Below are 12,837 nucleotides of genomic sequence, written 5' to 3'. Positions count from 1 at the left end.
AACGGGGGAAAGAAGAAAGAAATATAAAACATCAGTCGAGATACGTTTCAAAATGATTATTGTCATCACTAAACAGGGAGATTTATTGATGGTGTCCTGACTGTGCAAAATCACAACAGACAATGCTGAACACCAGCGAAGGCAGTGACTGAGCAGCAGTACGGCACAGAGATGCTCCTTCGCATTGAAACTGACTTCCTGTGCACTTCCGTCACTGGGATTGCGTATTGTCCGCCATTCTGCGCGTGTGTGTGTGTGCGCGCGCACGTGCAGCCTCTATGTGCATTTGCGCACGAATGCGCTTGCTTAGGCACAAACGTCTGTGTCAGTGTCGGTCCGTATTATTGTCGCCTACAATTATAGGCTAGTTATATCCAAGTATCGAGTCATCGATTATAGACACAGTGATATGTCTAAAGTTTACGGCCCGACGACAAAGAAATGGATTCCCATGCCAGGCGATGTGTAAAGATAACACATGGCGTGATGCAATTCAGCCAGGTCCCCCCGATCCCCCGTCCCCCCCCCCCCCGACCCCCCGAAACTGCCCCCCACCCCCACCCCCACCCTCCCTAGCTGACGATACCATGTCAAAACCTGCTGCTGGCGTCATGTAGAAAGCAATACTGAAGCCTATTCGACGATTCGAACATACATTTTTTTCTCTCCAGCAGAGGGAAAGGAAAGTTATGGATGGGCGAGCAACAAAAAGAACAGGATAAGCTTCAACAAGAGCTACATATAGAGGTTTTTTTTGTTTTTTTTGTTTTTTTTAATGATGTAATCATCATCGTTGTTTGGGAGATACGGTGTTCATTCACCAGGGGATGTAGCTCAAGTGGTAGAGTGCTCGCTTAGCATGTGAAAGGTACGGAGAGCGATCGTCCCCCTCCCCCCCCCCCCTTTTTTTTTTCTTAATGGAAGATGGCAGATTTTACTCCCACCCCTCTCCCCCCTCATGGATATGGGGAAACTAAGTCTAGCTTAAAATGACCCCCTGGAGAAACAAATTAGTCCCGAGTTCAGTTCAATACAGTGTATCAGTCAAAGTAAAACAGTCCTTCAAGTTTGCTTTCGTTAAGTCAGATCATGATAGGCGAGAAGGAGAGGAGTAAGTACGTGACATGTTAGCCCAGAACAGAACGACCCGCACCCCCATCCTTCTTAATTGCTTGATCAAACCCGCAGAGAGGGGGTAATTTCCACTGAGATAATTATATGAATACATCATTTGTCTATGGTAATTCCTCATTAATCTACAGCACCACCACACGGCGAACAGGGGAAGACAATTCGGAAAAAGTCTCTCATAAGGGGGCCTATTTTGACATAAGGGGGCCTATCTTGACATGCCACAAAATCAATGACCCTGATGGTCATTACCACCACTGAGGCTAGCCCAGAATGGCCTCGCCGGGGTAAGACCAAGCAGGGGGCTGTTTGAAGTTGTTACACCGTGCGGCGTCGATGAATGGTGCTGTTTTCAGCGGGTGACGGTCAAAGGAAGCCAAGTGGTGGGCTTGGCTGATCTTGCGTTTTTTTGGTTGGTTTTTTTTGTTTTTTTTTTTTCTCAATTAAAGTTGTTGGGTGAGTGTTGCAGAGTTCTACGAAAACCGACGTTTGTCATTATTTTATTATTATTATTATTATTATCATTGTTATCTTTTGTTTGTTTGTTTTTCAGTGAAGAGAAGCATCCTTGAATATAGCTGTGTCAATCAATTCTGTGTGATGGGTATTCGTTGTGTCGTCTTTTTTTTTTCTTCTTTTTTTTCTTTTTTTTTTCTTTTTTTTTTTTTTAAAGCCCTATGTGTGGTGTGTGTGTGTGTGTGTGTGTGTGTGTGTGTACCTAGAGTTTCACTTGAGCTCTCTCTCTCTCTCTCTTTCTATGTCTCTGTCTTATCTGTCTCTCCCTCTCTCCGTCTCTGTCTCTCTCTGTCTCTCTCTCTGTGTCTCTGTCTCTCCCTCCCCGTCAACGGCATTTCATGTGAAGTAGCTCTGGACGACTAAAACAGTTTAGATCTTTTTGTTCTTTGTTATCTTTTGTTTGTCTTTAGATCTCTCTCTCTCTCTCTCTCTCTCTCTCTCTCTCTCTCTCTCTCTCTCTCTCAAAACGCAGTGTAAACTGAGCCAGTTCAAATACACGGTGGTTCACAACATTTTCCTTCTCCTCCTTCTCTTCCTCCGCCTCCTCCTCCCCCTTCTTCTTCTCAGTTATTTTCCTCCTCCTCCTCCTCTTCCCCCTTCTTCTTCTCAGGTATCCTCCTCCTCCTTCTTCTTCTGAGTTATCCTCCTCCTCCTTCCTCTCAGTTATCCTCCTCCTCCTCCTTCTCAGTTATCCTCCTCCTCCTCCTTCTCAGTTATCCTCCTCCTCCTTCTCAGTTATCCTCCTCCTCCTCCTTCTTCTCAGTTCTCCTCCTCCTCCTCCTTCTTCTTCTCAGTTATCCTCCTCCTCCTCCTTCCTCTCAGTTATCCTCCTCCTTCTCAGTTATCCTCCTCCTCCTTCTTCTTCTTCTCAGTTATCCTTCTGCTTCTCGGTTATCCTCCTTCTTCTTCTCAGTTATCCTCCTTCTTAGTTGTCCCAACTGTCCCCGATAGCTCAGAGGTATAAGCCAAAGTGGTTGAAGGGAGATAACCTAGCCCTTCCACTCGGTTCAGCACGGTCGGAAACACTCATTCCTGCTGCATATGAGAGGCCGATTTATTGTCCTCTCACATTAGCTTCAGCAACGTATTCGCCCAGATCCAGTCACTCAATCAATCAGTCAGTCAGTCACTTAATTCAATGATGTCGGAAACAAATAGTGTACAGAAAACTGCCTCGTATTGAGAGAGGGACAGAAATTTAAAAGCTTTTTTTTTCTTTCCTTTTTTTTTAAACTGAGAAAACCTATGATGAAATAACAGACACTTCGTCATTAGAACAAATCATGATAAATAACTCACACATATGATCTACTAATGGCGAGGGAGATGGTCACAGTGCGGGAGACTGAGGGTGTCATTACACAGAAGTGATCGAAGGGCGTCGCACAATCATGTGACTACCATAGCAAATTTCAGTAAATTTGAGTTATCATAGTGTAATACGAACAGTGAAAACAATAGTTAAAAGTTGAACAAACAAATATATCTAAATTTTAGTCATCATAGTGTAATACGAACAGTGAAAACAATAGTTAACAGTTGAACAAACAAATATATCTAACTTGAATTTTAGTTATCGTAGTGTAATACGAACAGTAAAAACAATTGTTAAATCAATCAGTCAGTCACTTATCAGTCTAAATTTTAGTTATCATAGTGTAACTTGACGAACAGTGACTGAAAACAATAACTAAAAGTTTTTGATGTACCTTTAAAACAAAACTTGATTTGAATACATCCGAAATGGGGAATAGGTGTAGGTGGAAGTGGAAAAGAATTACACATCCACACACACGCACGCACCCACACACACATACGCGTGCGCACACACAGAGTCCCAGACAGACTGTCACAGACACAGATACACCACCACACGCACACACATACACACACACACACTGTCACAGACAGACAGACAGACACACTGTCACAGACAGACACGCATACGCGCGCGCGCGCACACACATACACACACACACAAGCACACACACACACACACACACACACGTGTACTAGTAGGCCAATGCCGCTCACACTTAGACTGCGAAAACAAAACAAAAACGGAAAACAAACAGAAACACGCGCGCGCGCACACACACTACTGAACACAACACAACACACACACATAGACACAAACACAGACACACAGGCACATACACACACACACATTGATTGATGGACGGATGAGTAAGCAGGCAGGCTTATCTGTCGGTGTGTGTCCTCATATGGGAGAAGAGGCCGATTCTGGATGCGCAGCACTTCCCACAGGTGTTGCAAGGGAAAACGTCTCCAGAAGTTGAGCCCTGCTTCCTTCGCTCACGCTTCTCCTTAATGGCTAGCGTTCTCTTGTTTTCAAACGTCTTTATGCCACTAGAGCACAGCATCCTCCAGCGAGAGCAGTCAAGGGCATCAGTTTCCCAGGAAGCGATGACTATGTCACAGGCTTTGAGGTTTGTCTTCAATGTGTCCTTGAAGCGCTTGCAGGGTCTTCCAAGTTCGCGGTGGCCTTCCTTCAGCTGGCCATACAGAGCATCTTCGGGATCCTGCTGTCTGTCATGCAGACAACGTGTCCTGTCCAGCGTATCTGACACTGGATCAACAGGCTTTCGATGCTGGGCAGGCCGCTCCTCTCTAGGACCTGGATGTTGGACCCTGTCTTGCCACTTTATGCCGAGGATCTTTCGTAGGCATCTCTGGTGAAACTGCTCAAGTTATTGAATGTGACGGCGATATGTTGTCCATGTTTCACAGCAGTACAATAAGGTGGTCAGCACAACAGCTCTGTAGGTTTTCATCTTGGTGCTGAGCCTGATGCCTTTGTTGTTCCATAGCCTGTTGTTGAGTCTGCCAAAGGCGGAGCTGGCCTTGGCGATACGCAGCGTCACTTCTGCATCAAGGGCTCCGTCGCTGCATAGAGTGCTGCCCAGGTAGCAAAACTTATCGACTGACTTGATCTCTGTGTCATCTATCTTGATTGCAGGTGGGGGGTGGGAGGGAGGGGGTGGGGTGGGGGGTGGGAGGCCACTGGCGTTCTGTGAGCTAGCTGATTGGTACATGGACTCGGTCTTGCTGAGGCTGATGGTGAGTCCAAAGCGCCTGCAGGAGGTTGAGAACCTGTCCATAATGAACTGCATGTCCTCATGGATGTGTGCAGCAAGCGCGCAGTCATCAGCAAAGAGGAACTTTCTCAACAGTGCCTCAAACACCCTGGACCTGGCATGGAGTCGCCGCAAGTTGAAAAGTTTGCCTCCCTCATAAAAGGGCCATGAAAGTCAGTGGCAGATAAAAGTTTAGAAGTCTGTTTCAGGCAGCGGGATCAAAGCACAGTGTTGCGGCTGGGCCGAAGGTCGGGGGTGTGGAGGTTGATGTTGATCATATCGAGGTCCAACTATGCATACGCGTGTGTGTGTGTGTGTGTGTGTGTGTGTGTGTGTGAAAATAATCACACAAAAAAAAGCAAAAAAAAGCAACAAGCAGTCAGTTGACACACACTGATTAATTTCCCTCTTTATTTTATGTATTACAAATCAGATATATATAACATAAGTTATCTATGCGGCAAAATCTTACAGCGGCAAAACGCTCTCTGCCGGTGTGTGTGTGTGTGTGTGTGTGTGTGTGTGTGTGTGTGTGTGTGTGTGTGTGTGTGAAAACAATCAATACTGTAGAAGAAACGAAAACATGAACATGAATCCATGCAATCACGCAAAACCCCACCTCAGCTCCCCCAAACCACATGCCTTTAATAAATCATACAATAATTAGTTTCTTTTTTCCATGTTTATATGTTGACAATTATCATTATTACATTACATTGACTATCAGTGCTTAATCTTACCGAGTCAAATATTTGTTGATTAGTCCAGTTCGCTTACTGTTATCGTTTGTATACCTATTTCGTTCAAAGGATGTACGTTATATATTGTAACTTATCTCATTTTTAAGACACAATTTCACTGACTACCAGTTTAATAATCTAACACACACACACACACACACACACACACACACACACTAACTCCGGTACACTGCGTGAACAGTTACTTTTCCCTCACCAGTAGCCGTCTTTTCCTCCTATCTTTGTCATAACACTTTTTGCTAAAAGACGCTAAACTGAAGAAGAAGAACAACAACACACACACGCACACACACACGTGCAGTACGGGGGAGTATCGACACGCATGAACAGACAATTAATAGCAAAGGGCCGGTACTTTGTTAATATAGTTCTTAAGCAGGTATCCGGGTGCAGCGTATATGGATCAGTCCGCCGCTGGCACGCTTTGACACCTCAGCCCTTGAAAATGAAACTATGGGACAGCGGTACTGATTACCGTGTGCAGTGACTGAGTGACTGAATATGAGAAACTTGACGGCTCCTACTAGTACACTGGCTGTGACAAATACCATGACCTTGGGAACGTTAAATGCCACTCATTCCCGAGTCACGGGAGGCAGCTTTATGAGTGCAAGATGATGGACTGACAGCACTGATGACTACGACTGATGTGCGTGGCTGGGTTATGAATCAATGGTGTGTGAATGAGTCAGAATGCGGCAAAGGCGTACAGGCCCATTTGAGTAATGTTGTTTTGGTCGTGTTTTTTTCCTTGTCTACCATTGCACGGGCATTGCACGGATTCATCGGCAAGCAGACAATGCTGGTTGAACTGAGACAGCATATACCTTATGGTATACAGTTGTATTCAAACCTGAAGCAAACTGACGATGACCCCGCCACAGACGGGTCTTCAGTGACACCCGGCCCGTCCCACCAAACACTGAAAAGCACATTAACCCCTTCCCCCCTCCGCTTCACAGAACAGGGCGTATCAATAACAAACACTGCTGGCCCAGTCTGCAATCCCTGATCAGTCCACAAGCGGCCTAACAAACTTTCATTCTGGACACATTAGACATTATGGGAATACATATAACAAATAATATGTATATGACTGTCTAATACTGACAAGAGGCCGCGGGAACAGTTATATTCCGCTTTCAATCCTGTGATTCAAGGGGCTTACAAGAACACGTCAGTTAGACAAAAAGCACACCGAGGAACACACACACACACACACACACACACTGCCGGACACACACACACCCTACATTGACACATAGACGCACCTACGTCAGCTGTACAGTAAACACATTTTTGACAAGCAGTGGATAAGCCTGGAAAAAAAAAAACAAGACCAAGATGTGGATTCCGGCGGAATAAGTACCGAAGCCGGGAAGTCAGTGCTTTAATTTTGCACACAAAACCCCCCAGATATTTTTAAAGTGTTTGTTTTAAAGATTGTGAATAAGGCTGGATCTGGCGCCGGTGATTATGACTGTAATGGCGATGGATTCGAAGTTGTACAGGACTTCAATGCGGCTCCTCGTCGAGTCAGTCACTTTACGGAGTTTTCTCAAGTCCACTGCATACCGCTGTGACAGTCTCGGCTACAAGGTATTTTCCACCATCCCGTTAACGCGACCCTACAATTTACGAGTGTGACTGCCACATTGCATGGCCGTTTAAAACAGTAAATACAAACATATTAAAAAAATTGCTAAAGGCTATGAATGACGTCGGGATAAGGCAAGCAATGCCCGCGCATCTGAGCCGAGCGAGCGAGCGAGAGAATCAAACCAGCAACCGGCCACCCTACAACTCGTGACGGATTGCCGCGTTTTGTCATAATAAAAGTATTGTATTGGATATATCAAAGCAGGGGCATTTTCCGTGACGGTGAACACTCCAAATATATAAAAGTTAATGGTTAATTTTATTGTTCATAAAATTCCCCGCGATTCCACGTGTGGTATGATCGGCAGCTGATCGACACGCAACAGACTTCGGTCTGTTGACGGGACATTCCGTTGCGGGACATTTGTTGATTTGGAATATCAGGTTATATGGCATGCATGTGGAATTTCCTGAAAATTATTCACATAGTGAAATCTGTAGCTGAATCATCACAAGTTAGTTTGCCAGTCAATTCCACCACAGCAGCAAGTAACGAACACAACACGGTCGACGCTCGCACGAGCCGCACATGTTGACCTCAAGCAAAGGTTAAGAATGTAGCGCCACCTGTTCCTATTTGTAGTCTCTGCTCCAGTCATATTCTATCAAAATACATTTAGTTGGGATACTTACTTCTTGTTTATAAGATATGTTAGTGAATAATATTCACGAAATGACACTTATCAGTCAACATGGATAAATTCTGAATCTGTAGCGAAGACTTGAAATACGCAAACTGTAGAGGCTTTGAGAGTAAGAAGTTCAGTCGCATGTAGTTTGTGACTGTACAAAGAAGGTGGAATGTGAAGAATTTATGACAGATACAAGCGTCTGTTGTTGGAAAAGGGGTGAATGTGTTAAAAGACGGACGGGATAAATATTATTTTTATTATGATCTTGAGGTGAGCATCCTTTTTCATGCGTTTTAGTTTGGTTTGAATGTGTTTACGCTGACGAATCGTATACTAAAAAATACACATAGAACCGTAGATCAGTCCCGAGTTGTCTGCTGTACGATGCTGGAATGGGAGGGAAGGGTTTTCTTCACTGGGCTGTCAATGTAAACACGGCCCACTATGTCTTTTACATTTAGCGCATTTGTCCAGGTTTTGAAAGCGCCGGTCAGTTTTAGTTGTTGTTTTGTTTTTGTTTTTTTAAAAGATACATTTCGGTGCCTCCACGACAGTCCTTAAAACTAAAGATAAACAAATAATGGAAAACACCGGGGTGCGTTTCTGTACACGCCTGTTCGTTTCATTCACCGCACGGCATGCTTTGTCAGTTTGCAGGCATGCGTGAATTTTCCCTTCGTCCCAAGGTGGTGTGATTTGAAAAAAATATTATTAGTAATAGTATTTTAAGTATTACTTAATTTGTCATTACAGTTGTTTTAAACAGCACCATCAGTAAAATCTGAAAATGACGCTATTTTGTAAACAAGTTTTAAAGTGGAGGGATTCAGTGTGCATCATTGCCGTTGATTTTAAGATGATGGCTTAGCTTTAAAGAAAATAAAAAAGTCACCCAGCGTTTGTGAGTATGATCAATTCATAGTATTTTTCATTTATTAGTTTGTTTTTTTGGACAGTTTTCAGTGTGCTGAAACCAGGATATAAATTTAAAATATTTTCCACTGCACTTTGTAATCATCCTCCTTGAATACATCATACCAAATAGTTTACATTAACACCAAGTGGATAATACTTAAAGCTTTCGAAGAAATCATATAAAATGAAAGGTTATGAAATGGAAAAGAAGCAGTGAAAATACTTTAAACAGTTTTTATATTAAGTTTCAGAAATGAGTACTGGCGCAGTTATCTCTCATAGGACAAGAGGAGTAGTAACACTAACAGTACTTTAGTAGCAGTAGTAGCACTATTATGAAATTATGATCTTTATAATTAGTCCTGAAAATAACCGTCACACCATTTTTGGATTTTTATCCATATGTTCTAATGTATGCCATACATTATTCAGTATTTATTTAATCGTTCTCATGACAGTGATGTAATTTCACTTGGGCAGATGAGGAATATGTTTCTGAACTCTTGCTAAACACAGTGGAATATGAAACAAACAACAATCCCCAGTCTAGTCTCTGGATGCTCATATTGATTTCTGGGTGTGATTTCTCTGTCACATAGGAAGTTACTTCTCAGCTTCTAGGAGTTGCTTCTTAAGTTTATGTACTAGAAAAAATCTTCACAGTTGGTAACCTGGGCCAAATGATGAATATGAAATGATTTAACTAATTTCTTCCCATGTGATCAAATATATGTATTATAGAATACGTCTATATAGTATATTGCTAGGTATCCCAGGTCACAAAGAATATTAGGGATGATAGTACATAAAATATTGTAGAAATATTTTCTTTTCTTCTCTCTCTCTCTCTCTCTCTCTCTCTCTCTCTCTCTCTCTTTAAATAATTTTTTGTTTTGTTTTTTCCTTTACTAGTCTTCATTTTTTTTAGGACATAAAGAGTATGTACCCTTTAAGTCTCTTCTGCTTCACTTGGCTTTACTCCCAGATCAGTTTATCAAAAATTTCCTTTTTGTGGCACCTACCTATCCACTAGCACTCTTTGGTTTAATTAAGCTGGGTGAAAAGGTGTAGCCACCATAGTGAAAGAATCGGGATGATGGTTGTTGCCAGTTTCTGGAATGCACTGTCACAATGCACAAGATTAAGTTTTGTATATAACTATAGTATAGGAAAATTATGTTCTTTCCTTGAGTTTGACTGTCAGGAAACACACACACACACACACACACACACACTATTAATAATATATATATATATATATATTTATATATAGTGTGTTTGTAATTGTGTCTGTGTAGATTTGATTGTAGTTGTAAAACTTTGCATACTGTGCCTGTGTGTAAACAGATTTGATCGCTGTCATAGAACTGTACACCGCTTTGAAAGGAGTGACTTTCTGGAAGAAAATATCGTAAGAAAACAAAAATGGAAAACTGAAATAATCAAATAAAATAAACAAATAGAAACAACAAATGTATACACTGATGCTTGTGTCTTTTTCAAAAAGGAAGTGAAATTTTGTAAATGATTAAATGGATAGATTTTAGGTTTATTACAGTAAAAAAAACAACAACAAACAAACAAACAAAAAAAAAAAACAATATTGGAAGGTGTGCACAGAATTAGCATGCTCATTATAGTATGCTCATTGAATTATAGTTCTGTTAACTTCTAGTTCTAATAAGTGTACAGATACAAAGTGCAGAGTTGTGAAAGGTTTTGAAAAATATGCTTTACTGAGTGCTGCAAGAAGCCTAGACTGAGTACTGGGAGACCAAGGTGTATGCGGGATTTGATATTATCTCCCTTTCACCCAAACCTGTTTAACACAACAGTAAAGAAAGGTTCATACATACTTTAAATCTGAAGTTAAAGTGATAAAGTTGGTGAATAAAGTCACATGGCTTCTGTTTGGAATATCTGTTTTAAACCCTCTTGGAGAATAATGTGGTTGTCAGTCATAAGTCACAGTAGTTTTTGACTCATGCCATCCATCACTTTCTCAGTTCTGAGTTAGTGAATGAGACTGACTGACTCAGAGCCTGCTTGACGCATTTATGCTCAGTTCCAATAAATTTTGAAAGTTGGATACTGTATACATTGTGTGTGTGTGTGTGTATGTCTCTGTGTGTGGCTCTGTGTGTGGCTCTATCTGTGTGTCTGTTTTCTTGTTTAAAGCCAGTATGTATCCTTTCCTTCAGTAAGCCAGTGTATATATATATATATACAACCATGCAGTCGTTTGTTGTACCTTGGGTTTCTGCTTACGAATATCATATGTACTTTAACATTTAGGCATGCAGGTATACATGTGTGCACACATGTTCGTGTGTGTCAGTGTATGTATCTGTGTTTGTGCGCATGTGTGTGCATGCCTGCATGTGTGTGTATGTGTTTAGTGTCTGTATCAGTGTATGTGTATACATACATTAATGTACATGCACACACAAATACAGTGCATGGATTTGCACACAGAGGCACATTTGCAGACATACACAGGCACACACACACACACACACACACACACACACACACACACACACACACACACACACACTGGGTACACACACACACTGGGTACACACACGCACACACACACACACACACACACACACACACACACACACACTGGGTACACACACACACACACACACACACACACACACACACACACACACACACACATATACAGAGTATACACACACGCACACACATTGTATGTGTAAGAGAGCTTGTTCTCTGTGTCAGGAGTGTTGCATGTGACTGCGCACATGGTTTCTAAAAAGTACTGCTATCTTGCTGCTGAAACCCCATGCATTCAGTTTGACAAGACCAGACCCCCAGAAGGGAGAGATAGGCTTGGCTTATGTTTCAAGAGTAATGGCTCTACTTCACTGCCCTGATTATCTCATCCAGGATGCTGTAGTTGTGGCCTCTCTCTGCCAGTTCCTTCCCTCTGCCTTCCTGCTGGCTGAGAACTGGGCCCAGCCACTACAGGAATGTAAGGGCCTGTGTGAGTGTGGTGGGAAAAGGGGGGATGGGCAGGAGGGGTGGGGGTGGGGGGATAAGTGATAAATGGTGGAAATTGTATCAGGAGCAAGCTGGTGTAAATGGTTGTTCAAGCACATGTCAGTGGTGATAAAAACCTGTTGGAGTGGACCTGCCAACTTGATCCAGGGCCTTGTGGGAAGAATGACACCCTCATTCACAGAATGACTGTGGACACACACACACACACACACACACACATTGTAAAATGATTCAACATAGGTTGTTCCCCCCTCTGCACCCCCACCCCTCCTTTTTCTTTGATATTGAGCTTATACTAAAGTCATTGCTATGTCAGATGTTTGAAATTTTGCTTTGCCTTCTGTTCTCTTACCAAAAGTCTGATATTGCATTCCATTAACTTTTTGTTTGAAATTGTCACAGTCTTGACAGTGACAGTGTTGGTCTCACAATAACTTAACTTTTTCAGTACGAAACTGTAAGTTAGTAGTGACTTAAGTGTTGACACATGGCAATCCTGTGACTTCATAATAGTTTGGGAGGATTGTAGTCTCAGGTGGGGGTTAAAAATATGTGACGCTGCATGCGAAAATCATGGATAAGTCGCTGGAGTAAATTTCACGCAACACGCTGTGAAAGTGACAAGGGTGAAAATACCAAATTTGAGTTTTTTGGTTTTTCAGATTCTATGATTCTTTTTCTATTAAATTTCCAAGTAATATAAAGAAATATAAAGTATTAGTGCTTTATTTTTATGTTTCCCCATTGGGAATTGGTGATCAAGAGTGGGAATCAGCGAACTTGTTTGCCCCAATTTTCTCAGAAGTATGTTTGTGATCATCACAAGATTCAAATGTATGTATCTCAGAAACTATTAAAGATGCTTGAATTCTGTTTTCTGTGTGTTATTCAGAATTCTCTCCACTTTCAGATAAAAGAATAATATCATTTTGTGAATTTTGACCATTATCCATGATTTTCGCATGCACCATCACATATATATTGGAGATTTGGATAGAACATGATAGACCTGACTGGGGAAAAACCCAAGACAGTTTAATTGAAATTGTTACATTGTCTATATTCAGGTACATAAATTTGCTGTTTGACGTTTGC

General features: G+C 42.0%; 1 protein-coding gene across 2 annotated transcripts in view; it reads left to right on the top strand.

Annotated features, from left to right (window-relative positions):
- The first annotated feature begins 6,941 nt into the window (after positions 1 to 6,941).
- Positions 6,942 to 12,837, top strand: part of LOC143281214 (uncharacterized) — a 33,819-nt gene continuing 27,923 nt past the window's right edge. The window contains exon 1 of one of the 2 annotated variants that reach the window (XM_076586296.1): positions 6,942 to 7,105. The gene's annotated coding sequence lies outside the window, so the exon portion shown is untranslated. Of the gene's footprint in view, positions 7,106 to 7,926; positions 8,068 to 12,837 lie in introns of those variants that run through there. The other variant, XM_076586293.1, reaches the window with a different exon arrangement.

Source organism: Babylonia areolata, chromosome 4 (assembly GCF_041734735.1).
Source record: "Babylonia areolata isolate BAREFJ2019XMU chromosome 4, ASM4173473v1, whole genome shotgun sequence".
NCBI lineage: Eukaryota > Metazoa > Mollusca > Gastropoda > Neogastropoda > Buccinidae > Babylonia > Babylonia areolata.
Note: the sequence above shows the minus strand (reverse complement) of the source record. Positions and strands in the feature narration are given on the sequence as shown.